An 11,864-nucleotide genomic window follows, 5' to 3' on the forward strand; every position below is an offset into this window, starting at 1 on the left:
ATGATATAATGTTAAGCACTGTACAATAAGGGTACGTTAAATTTGAAACTCATATTATAGTCCTTGGGTTGGAAAGCTAGATGCCAATTCTAGTCAGGAAAGATCAGCATTTAACATCGTATTATGCACCAGTTTAATGTTCTTTATCTTCTATTCAGAATTCAAAACGTAATACAATAAAACTGTACGCTTCAAAATACATGATAAATTGAAAAAATGGATTTTCCCAAAATGGTGTGAATTATAAAAAACATGTGAGCCGTTCTTGAGTTATAATCGTAGTAACTACAATAACTTTCTATTATATTCATAGATATATAACCGTTGAAGTCGACAGATAATTAGCTTTCAAATAGATGAATTTAGCAAGTTTAAAAATTAAATATCAATGCTGGGAAATAACAAGGTGTTATAGCTATTCAGGAGATATGGTTCAGCAGCCAATTTGTATAACAACCTCATTTCAGCCACTCATAAAATATATATGGGTTCATCAACGGCCAGACGAAATGGTTGAAGCTATAATCTTGACATTTTGGATGGAGGTCACTCTTGGTCCGAAGGGATCATACAAGGCTGTGTTTTTGGAAATGCTACCTAAAACGGTACGAACCGTGTTAAATATGGTACCGTTTGTATTTGAGGATGCACTAGAGCTAGAACTCATAAATTTGGAATGAGGGTCACTGGTGGAGTTAATGATGGAGTTTATAATAAAATTACCAAAGGGTTTTTGGAAATTCGCACTACAAGGGCAGAACAATTTTAAAATGTGCTAGATTACAATTTCGTATCATGCGAACGGTTAGAGCTAAATACTAAAAATTTGGAATGGAAACTTGTGCTATGTTGGAAGCTTTGGAAATTCGTAGTAATGTGTACTTGATAGTACTAAGTTTGGAACAATTAGGATTTGGGTGAACCGGTAGGGCTGGATCCTGAAACTGGAGCATACGATGGTATGGAAATGTGAACTAAATGGAACTAAAATGTGTACAAATTGGAATTGTGGCGAACCGATAGTGCTGGAATTCTCGCAATAAACGTAAGAAATGGTACACAATTTAGTATTGACTGATTTTCGAATTTTGATTTTGGTGTGAGAATTGGATTGTAGTGTTGAGAGATAAAGTTGTTTTTGAAATGAATGTTTACTTGAACGAAAAGTACCAAATTGTGTATGAAATTTGGTGTGAGGTAGGTGGTTAAAATAGTAAAAAAAAATTAGTGACTGGGGAGACCGTGTAGATCCTAATGGCAATATCTTGGGTCAGAGATTGACATAACCAATGAATTAAATAATTATTTTTATCGTTCTGTTGAGGAATTAGTTAATTTGTTAGCAGCAACAACTTGAATTATTTCTTGGGGACACTAAAAATGGAGGACAGTTTATTTGGATTAATAGATCGCCAATTTTCTTGTGGATCATAGTTTGGGTTTTAAAAAGGATACGTTGATATATTATTGTACCAAAATCTTGTTCAATTTGTAACAATTGAACATACAGACAGTCCGCGGATACGTGTAAAATAAGGCATTCCACAAGGAGGTGTTTTGGGTCCATTTTTTTTAATTTACATCAATGATTAAAAAAATATGCCGTTTGTCTTTGCAGATGACGTCAGCTTTTTTTATAGAAACCAGAATGAAAAGGTCCTTCAAACTAATGTTGAATATGACTCAGCATAACTAGCAGAGTTCGATAGATTAAACGATCTGGTACTAAATCTAACTAAAACTAAATGTTTTTGATATAAGCCTTGTCGAGAAAAATCTATGAGCGTACAAATAAATGGACTTCCAATTACGGAATCGAAGTCTTTACAATAGCCTCCTGTCTCAACTCAATCGCTTAATCAACTTTGAATCAGAAAATATGAATGTTGAAGCTTTGTACTACCCTAACTACCTAACACACTTATGTATGTTGTCACTAGGTAAGTCAAATGAGCCTTGTAGTTGATATTATCATGTTTAACATTTTTATGAGTACCTTCTAACATTATCTGGGGATACAAATCAGCACATATCCGGACAACTATCAAAGAGGTGATAATCGTATAGTAGTAGCTTTGGCAATTACGGGAAGAACAAAAGTGACTGTCTCAACCTGGTTCGAAGAATGGTGGTGGTGGAACTTTTCCTATAACCGTGTGTTTTTGATCTTTTGGACCCCCTTCATATCCCGTAAGCAATCTAGGGTATGAATTATCTCTTTATCACAAATGAATCGAAATCCAGGCAGAAAGATCATGCCGACTTATCGTGTATACTTTGCCTAGAAAGAGCATCCGATAATGAATGGTGTAAATTCAATGGTGTGAATGTCATTATGAATAACTATTATAACCCAAAGAACATAAAAAAAGAGTATTCAGTAGGTGACAAGAATCAAGCAAGGAGTATTTAAGCCGATATGGTGGGTAACTATTGCATAAACAAATTTACCAAACCAAATTTAAAGTCCATTTTTTGTATGTGCGTGTATGCTGGAAAATATAATAAGGACCAAAAATGTATAAACAATTTTCGAAGAAAATTACATTTTATTTCTAATATTTTGATTTGACCAAACGTTATATACCTAGCAATCGAAGAAAATGAGACAAATTTTATAAAAAAAACCTCAATAGAAAATATTTGCAAAAGAAGCACTAAAGTAAGAAAATGTTGTATATAAATAAAAAAAAACAAAAAAAAACATTATATTCATGCATAAATAGCTGGTGTGCACAATATCCGGAAAACCCGTTGTAGAAAAAATTATTTCAATTTAAAAAAAAAAATCCAAATACCTATTTTCATATATTCGTTGCAAATAAATTATGAATTCTTATACTTGCGGTGAAACGAAAGAAAGCAAAACAAATGCACGTAAGCCGCGTAGTTAGCGTATTGGTAGTTGTGAGTATATGTACAACTGACTGTTTTGTTGTTAGAAAATAAAAGAAAGCTTTCTCAGCAACGGAAAAAAGCTCAATGTTTTTTCTTTTCGTTTTGTAGTAGTGATGTTCGATGAATATCCCTGTTGTTCGCCAAAACAACTGTTGATGTTCTTTCAGTAATAAATTCGTCGACTACAATCGCAAGTACTTACACTAGTGTACCTACGTACTATGTGTATTCAATACTACTGTATTCGTTAACGTTTAATAAGCAAGCGGGCTACGTATATTAACTGTTCTTACACACTTTTGTATACTTCACTTCTGCTCTTTTCCCCTTTTTTTCTTGTGCTGTCATAGTCCAGTGTTCACGATGAACACAAATAAGGCGTTAAGCGTCTGGCCTCCAACTTATGCATTTCTTGTGAAAAACTTTTGAGCTGGTCGCTAAACGCTAACTTCAGTGTTGTGATTATCGAGTAGTGGCGTTAATGACAATGCGTTTGATGACAATGCGTTTGCGTTGTTAGATTGGGGGAGAAACCAATTTTATTTTGTGTTTTCCTGACCAAGAGTGAATTCAAGTGTTTGTGTTTTGTGTGACAATAAGTGAGAAGAATTTCAAAAATATTTTATATTTAATTTTCTTGTTTGCTAAAACAAAAGGTAAGGAAGGTGATAAGCAAAAGGCATTTAAAAAGATTAATAAAAATGGAAAAAGAAACGTTTGTGAAAAAAGTGATGAATGTTGGGGTAGAAAATGTGGACAGCTCACAAAAAGATAAGGAATATGTTGAAAGTAGTAATTTAAGTGAAAATAGAGCAGAACAGGTTAAAATAGTGACTGAATGTGAAAGTTCTACAGAGAGTGACAAGAGAAATATAAGCGACAAATTAATGGAGTGGAACATAAAACATAGACCTTCACGCAATTGCGTAAAGGACTATATAGAAATTCTTAAGGAAGAGCAGATTGTTGTCACTCCATTTTATAAATTCAATTGTTCAGATAAACCGATAGTGGAAAAAATTGCAGGTGGGTCATATGTCCACATTGGTATGTCACGCAACCTAAAGAGGATAGCCGCTGTCGTGCCATGAGGTGTTTGCTGTAACCTGCCGGAGTCCAAAAAAATTTAAGACGCATCTTAGGCGACAATGTTATAATGGCCCATAAGGCGTACAAAGAAAAAAAGCCTAAAAGAATACCCACAATTGTTTGCAATTCTTTTAGGTAAAAATATTACATTATTTAATTGAATGTAAAATTTAACAAACATGTTCACTATTTCAGAAGCATTGTCACTGACCAATGCGAACAGTGTTGGGCCACCAGATGAACACGTCCGAAAAGCCCTTCAAGTTCAAAAAAGGCGAATTTTCAAAAATATGTCACTGGCAAGGAAATCTGCCTCTTCAAACTGATTATTATTTTCTTATAATTTTTACAACCACCTTTTTGTCTTCATTTTTTGAAAATATGTACATAAGTATGCATAAAATATTAGGCTGTGAAAAATGCCATTTAATTTTGTTGGTAACCTTAACACTTTTACCACCACCTGTTCCAACCGAAATGTTCCTTTTTTTAAATATACGTATATAGTATTAACTTAAGCTGTGAAAGTACGCTAATTAATTTCTTATTAACTTTATTTTTTGTTGTTTAAGCTTTTATAATAAAAATATTTAACTAATACAAAAGCTATGCAAAATTTACTAAAAGAACATTACACCTCGTAAGTTAAAGGTTAATATATAAAGAATTAAAACACTTCGCTGCATCAATGAAGGAGTTCATTATCAAAAATTAATAAAACCGTTCATTACTTAGCATAAACGTAGTAGTTTATACTGCTTCAGTGTTCCTTTCGTCATATTATTTGCTTGAATGAAAACTATTATGAATGTTATGTTCGTTAATGGAACGTAAGCGAGGAGTCGGCGTTTGTAAACTGCCAATGACATCCCCATGTTAAATTCATCACTCAAACGCACTGCCTAGGTTTTGGCGAGTAAGTACTTGTGCTTCCTTTGGACACAATGGTATAATGACTTACGGAATGTATCCGCGGACAAGCGGGATGATTGTGATGTGTATGTAGATGCGGAGAAGGGGGAATGATTTTTTGTGTACTTTTGTCTGAGAAAACAAAATAGAAAACCACAGATGAGAGATCTGGCTCGACTGGCTCAAGTGTTTCTCTCTTACAAGAGCGGTAATTTGCACATAAAGTCGCAATGTTGCGAGATGGCTGGAAGCACCGATGCTCCCTGGAAGAAGTCTCTCACAGCTTGAGAGAGAAAATGGAAGGCTTAAATATTAAGTCATCCTACGGAATGGTGCCTATTTGACTTAACCATGTAAAAACAATTATTGTAGCAAATTTCCAAAAGCCTCTATTATTTTAAAAAATTGTATTGGTATTTGTAGTTAATAAAGAGTCCTACTTCTGGAGGCAGAATATTGTCCGCATAGTAAGTTCCACTTAGTGTTCCAAGTAGACAGAACTATTCTTTAAAAAATTTGTTCATATAGATCCAAATTGTTTTATAAACTCAATTAAAAGTTAATTACCGATACCCGGTATCTGGATTACTTTTGCCACATTTGGAATAGAGTTTTCCTAAAGACCTCGGTATAATAATTGCTAATATAGGTGCAAGTATTGCCCTAATACTACGGATCTTTCCAATATTTGGTATTCAGACACATTTATCCACAATAATAGTTCGGCCCGGTCAAACATTTTGTAACAATCATTTAACAATTTTCTTTGATCCAAATTTCTATATCCAAAATTATTATTACTTGTCTTATTAGAGAAGCATAGGTGAAGGGTGGACGCATGTCTGTATTTTTGTAAAACTCCCGATTGCGATCAATTTCTGTAGGATGATTTAAAGGAAACAACATATAGATAAAATTACGCATTATCGAATAAATAATAACCTAATATTATTCTGAAGAAATAATAGCCTGACTATAAAACAGGAAAACCGAAGCCAAGGTTTACTGCCCATTCCCTATGTGAGAAATGTTTTTGGACCGAGACAAAAAATATTAAGCTATCCATTTTAGGTAGCTAAATCTACGAGCAAACCAATAATTTATAATTAGGAAACGCATTATTTACAATACCATAACATAGTCATATCTTATTATACCCTCCACCATAGTATGGATGGTATATTAAGTTTGCCATTCAGTTTGTAACACCTCGAAATATACATTTTTGACCCACAAAGTATATATATTCTTGATGAGCACAAAATTCTATGTCGATTTAGCAAGGTCTGTCCGTCTATCCGTCTGTGGAAATCACTCTAGCATCCGAACGAAATGACGAAGGTTGATAAAATGTGTATTATGTCTGCAGGACTTTTGGTATTGAAAATGGGCCATGTAGGTCCACGTTTTCGTATAGTCCCCATATAACGGTACATCCCGGTATTCGGTATTTTATTGATTTTACCGACATTTTTTACCGGAATTGTTTCAACATTGGTATATGAAGTTCGTAATGAATACTACATCCATACAAATGAGCCATGTAGGTCACTGTCTTCGAATAGTTCGCATATAACGATACCTCCCGATATTCGGTATTTTGATGATTTTAGCGACACTATTTACCGGAACTATTTCAAATTTGGTATTTGAATATCGCAATGAATACTACAGCATATGACAAAATATTGTCTGTGCAGGTTCACGTCTTCGTATAGCCGCATATAGCGGTACCCCCCAATATTCGGTATTTTGATGATTTTAGCGACATTATTTACCGGAACTATATACAAATGAGCCATGTAGGTCCCTGTCTTCGAATAGTCCGCATATAACGATACCTCCCGATATTCGGTATTTTGATGATTTTAGCGACATTATTTACCGGAACTATTTCAAATTTGGTATTTGAATTTCTTAATGAATACTACAGCATATGACAGAAAATTGTCTGTACAGGTCCACGTCTTCGTATAGCCCTCATAAAACAGTACACTCGATACTCGGTATTTTGATGATTTTAGCGACATTATTTACCGGAACTATTTCAAATGTTGCATTTGAAGTTTGTAATGGATACTACAGCCTATGACAGAAAATATTGTATTTACATACTCAAAGATCAAATACATACTGCATTACAGCTGCTACATAATCAGCAAATTTACCGGGAAAAAGACATCTCTTCAGACCGAAACTAGTACCAACTTTCAGATTAAAGAAATTCACACCACCGACATTGAAGAGGATATCCTTGTTCACCAGGGTGAGTTAGTAAAAGTTACTTTTCTTCCACAAAAAGTTAAAAAAAAAAATAATTTAATCACTGGAAAGTCAAGTTTGCACAACCACCACAAAACCAAAGCAATAATATCAGCTGGCCTTGTTGCTCAAACATAGAGCAGATAAAAATACGATAAAAGACCGATAAACTCCGAAAACTTATCGATATTTAAGCAAGAGTGTTGCCAACCACAACAAATTTTCCGTTACATTTCTTATAGTTTCAATTATTAAATATGCAACGTTCACCTCCACCAAAGGCCATTGCTACCCAGCAAACAATTAGTGCCCAGTCATCGAAACGAAACAGAAATGAATTATCATCAGGTACTGGAACATCACCGGTTGCACTCTCAGAAATGGAACTTATACACCTTATAAGCAGCACAATTAATGTAAATTTAGACGAAAAACTAAAAACGTTGTCTACAAAGGAAAATATTGAAGAAGTAAAGGTGGAAATAACCTTAATTGGTTCGGAGCTAAACCTTCTAAGGTCGGAAAATCAACAGCCAAAGGTGGAACTACAGCAAGTACGAAGAGAATGTGAAGAAAATAAAAAGATATAATGTGGATGCAGGAACATATCAAAAGCAGCAAAATTTACATTCGTGGCCTAAATTGTACAAATGAGCCAACAAGAGAAGTAAATAATTTATTAACAAACAAACTAGAACTGAAAATGAGGGCAAGATCTGTTCGAAAAAATTATGAAAGAAATGGAAAAATCAGTGTAGTTGCTGAATTCGAAACGAACCATGAATCGGAAGAAATTATGCGTAACAGCAGGAAGCTAGCTGGTTCCAACATCTATATAGAACGAGATCTAATCCTATCAAAGCAACAATTTAAAAAAAAGCGAAAATATTGACCATAAGTAAGGAACGTAGAATCACAGTTAAAGAAGACAGCATTAGGATAAACAATACATGGTTTAGTTGGAATAAAGATCGGAAGCTCTTTGCCGAAAAGAACGATGGTAAAGATGAACTACACAAACTTTATGGTGACATTATTAAATCTGTGGACACTAACTACGACTACTTGCTGTGTGAAACAGAGTCAAAAAACTAAATACAATCCCAAACGTATCTTTTCAAAACCTTTCTATTTTATCATATAATGTAAATGGGATTGAAAACAAATATTTATACCCATCCTTTTTCAATTTTTTACATAATAATGATATAATTATACTCACTGCAACACATTTGATTGAAAATAAATTTGAAAACATAAAAAAATATTTCCCTGGATTTCAATTGTATAACGTTGCAGCAACAAAAGAACACATATATGACCGAGCAATTGGTGGAATCATATTTGCAGTCAACGAAAGAACTACAAAATAGAGTCATATAGTATAATACCAATTGCTATCAGTTTCACTCCAAACAAGGACCATTATTTACCATTATTCCTCAATACTGGAGGCCCGCTCAATGGGACAACGACTACAAAAAGATCCGTAAACTTCTCGAAGAAAATGATATATTATATGCAATACTAATCGGAGACCTTAATTCAAGGATTTATAGAGAACTATTTGCTGCAGGTATGGCCACACGAAAATCTCGGGACAAACTTACAAATAGAAATGGGAACCTCCTAATAGAATTATGCACCAACAATAACCTTCTCATTCTAAATAGCAGAACTCGTGGAGACGAAGATGGCCATCTTATATACATAAGTGGAACAGTAGAATCCGTAAATGATATATGCGCAGTATCCCAGAAATTTTAAGCGTTTTGGAGGAATTTGTAGTAGAAAATCAAACATGGTCACATCATTTACCAATAAAACTCAAACTCAAATTTACTACAGATAACACTAACATCGAGAATCTTAACATGTTGCCTAAGCTCTTATGTGATAAACATAATATAAACAGATATCAAGAGTGTATCCAAGAGAATCTGAATAAAAGTAGGAAAAATTAAGTTACCTTAGACGAGCTTGGAAATATAATAAAAGCATCAGTAAAATATAAAGTGAATAGAAAAATGTTTACGCCAAAGCAGCCATGGTATGATTTTAAATGTCATAATGCGCGAAAAATTATGTTTTCTTTACTAAAAAATATAAGAAAAGCAACACACTTGAGACTAGGAGAAAATACATAGAATCAACAAAGAAATACAAAACTATCTGCACGGCCAACAAACAAAGTTATAACAGATACCTGTTAGATACAATCAACAATGTTAATATCTCAAAACAGTGGTGGAAAGCAATGAAAACGATAAGGAACCAAAGATATCAAATCAGTACGTCAATATCCTCAAGTAGTTTTAAAAATTGCTTTGAAAGTCTGTTGAATCCCCCGCATCAAGCTCTTGAGATAAGCTAGGCTCAAAATTTTATAACTGATCCAATCCTAGACAGTGAAATAACCATGTGCGAGCTAAAAAGTATATTGAGAAAATTGAAAATAAACAAAGCGCCAGGAGAGGATAGAATTTCATATGAACACATTATATACGCAACAATTTTCACAAACAATTGATCAGGAGATATAACGCAATTTTAACAAGTAAAAAAGCTGTAAGTTCGGCCGGGCCGAACTTTTAATACCCTCCACCATTTGGTACAAATTTGGCATTTTCTAATAAATAAAATCCGTTAAAAATTCTGCTAAAATCTTAAGAATACCGAATGCTTATACGACGACGTGGGCCAGCATAGGCAACTTTTGTCATAAGTTATTACACTATTTAAATGCGAAACTTGAAGAAAAATCTGTTTATAATCTAGCTAATATCATTAAAATACCGAATATGGGGGGTACCGTTATATGGGGGCTATACGAAGACATGGACCTGCACAGACAATTTTCCTGCATGGGCTGAAGTATCCATTCCGAAATTCACATGCGAAATTTGAAACAATCCCGGTAAATAATGTCGCTAAAATCATCAAAATACCGAATATCGGGGGTACGGTATATGGGGGCTATATGAAGACGTGGACCTATATGGCCCATTTTCTGTTTTATGCTGCAGTATCTATTACGAACTTCAAACACCAAATTTGGAACGATTTCGCTGAATAATTTCGCTAAAATCATCAAAATACCGAATATCGGGGGTTACCGTTATATGGGGGCTATATGAAGAAGTGGACCTACATGGCTCATTTTTTGACTTAGGATGTAGTATCCATTACGAAGTTCAAATACCAAATTTGAAACGATTCCGGTAAACAATGTCGCAAAAATCATAAAAATACCGAATATCGGGGGGTACCGTTATATGGGGGCTACACGAAGACATGGACCTGCACAGATAATTTTCTGTTTTAGGCTGTAGTATTCAATACGAACTTCAAATGCCAAATTTGAAACAATTCCGGCGAATAATGTCGCTAAAATCATAAAAATACTGAATATCGGGAGGTACAGTTATATGGGGGCTATATGATAACTTGGACCTACATGGCCCATTTACGAACTTAACCTGCCTACTGGCAAAATATACATGTGTGCAAAATTTTAGCCTTCTATCTCAATTTGTTCGAAAGATAGCGTGATTACAACAGACAGACAGACAGACAGACGGACATGGCTAAATCGTCTTAGAATTTTACGGTGATCAAGAATATATATACTTTGTTGGGTCTGACATGAGTATTTCAAGGAGTTACAAACGGAATGACAAAATTAATATAACCTCCATTGTATGGTGGAGGGTATAAAAAAAGGATGTATTGATAATGCTTTTAAGAAAACCATAATTTTCCCAATCCACAAAAAAGGAGATATTTCAGAACCATCGAATAATGATGAGAATTTTAAATCAGAGACTCTATGATTGGGTAGACTATCATCAAGTGCTTTGCGAATACCAGGCAGGTTTCCGAAAGGGCAATTCGACGGTGGATAATATATATAATCTGGCATCAATATTAAACAAAAAGAAAATAAGAAAGTATATGCTTTCTTTGTGGACTTTAAAGAAATGTCTTCAATGAATGTCTTCAGAAAATCTTTAATATATAAACTAGCTAGTTTCGAATAAATTTCTAAAACTGATTGAAAGTATATACAACAACACAGAGTATGCGGTTTGGACAGGTGAAGAACTGTTAGACTTCTTTGAAACCAGTTCAGGGTGAAACAAGGTTGCCTCCTGTCGCCGTTGTTATTCTCGCTCTATATAAATGATCTACACAAACATCTAGAAGGAGGTATTGATATTCAAATATAAACATTAGGCTTTTGCTCTATGCAGATGATATTGTGATTTTGTCAGATGATATAAACACGCTACAACAAATGATCTCAAACCTGGAAAGCTATTGTGAAAAGTGGAATCTGAAAGTCAATATGAGCAAGTCTGAAATATTCATATTCAGAAAAGGAAGAAGGCTGGGCAGAAATGAGAAATGGAAGTTTAATGGAAATGAAATTAAAAATATAAATGAGTACAAATACTTAGGAGTCACATTTACCCCGAAACTTTCATTTTCAAAACACATTGAGAAAAGAACTAGCCAGTCAAAGATGGCAATAAACTCTATATGGATTGAATTCCTGGGGAAGAAAGATGTAAATATGAAAATGAAATGGAAGGTCTATGAGGCTGTTTGTAGATCAGTACAAACTTATGCTGCACAAGTATGGGAATATTCGTACTTTGACGAGGTCGATAAGTTGCAGCGTTACTTTTTAAAGAAAATCC

The sequence above is a fragment of the Musca domestica genome, unplaced genomic scaffold, assembly GCF_030504385.1.
Source record: "Musca domestica strain aabys unplaced genomic scaffold, Musca_domestica.polishedcontigs.V.1.1 30, whole genome shotgun sequence".
In the NCBI taxonomy this organism is placed as follows: Eukaryota; Metazoa; Arthropoda; class Insecta; order Diptera; family Muscidae; genus Musca; species Musca domestica.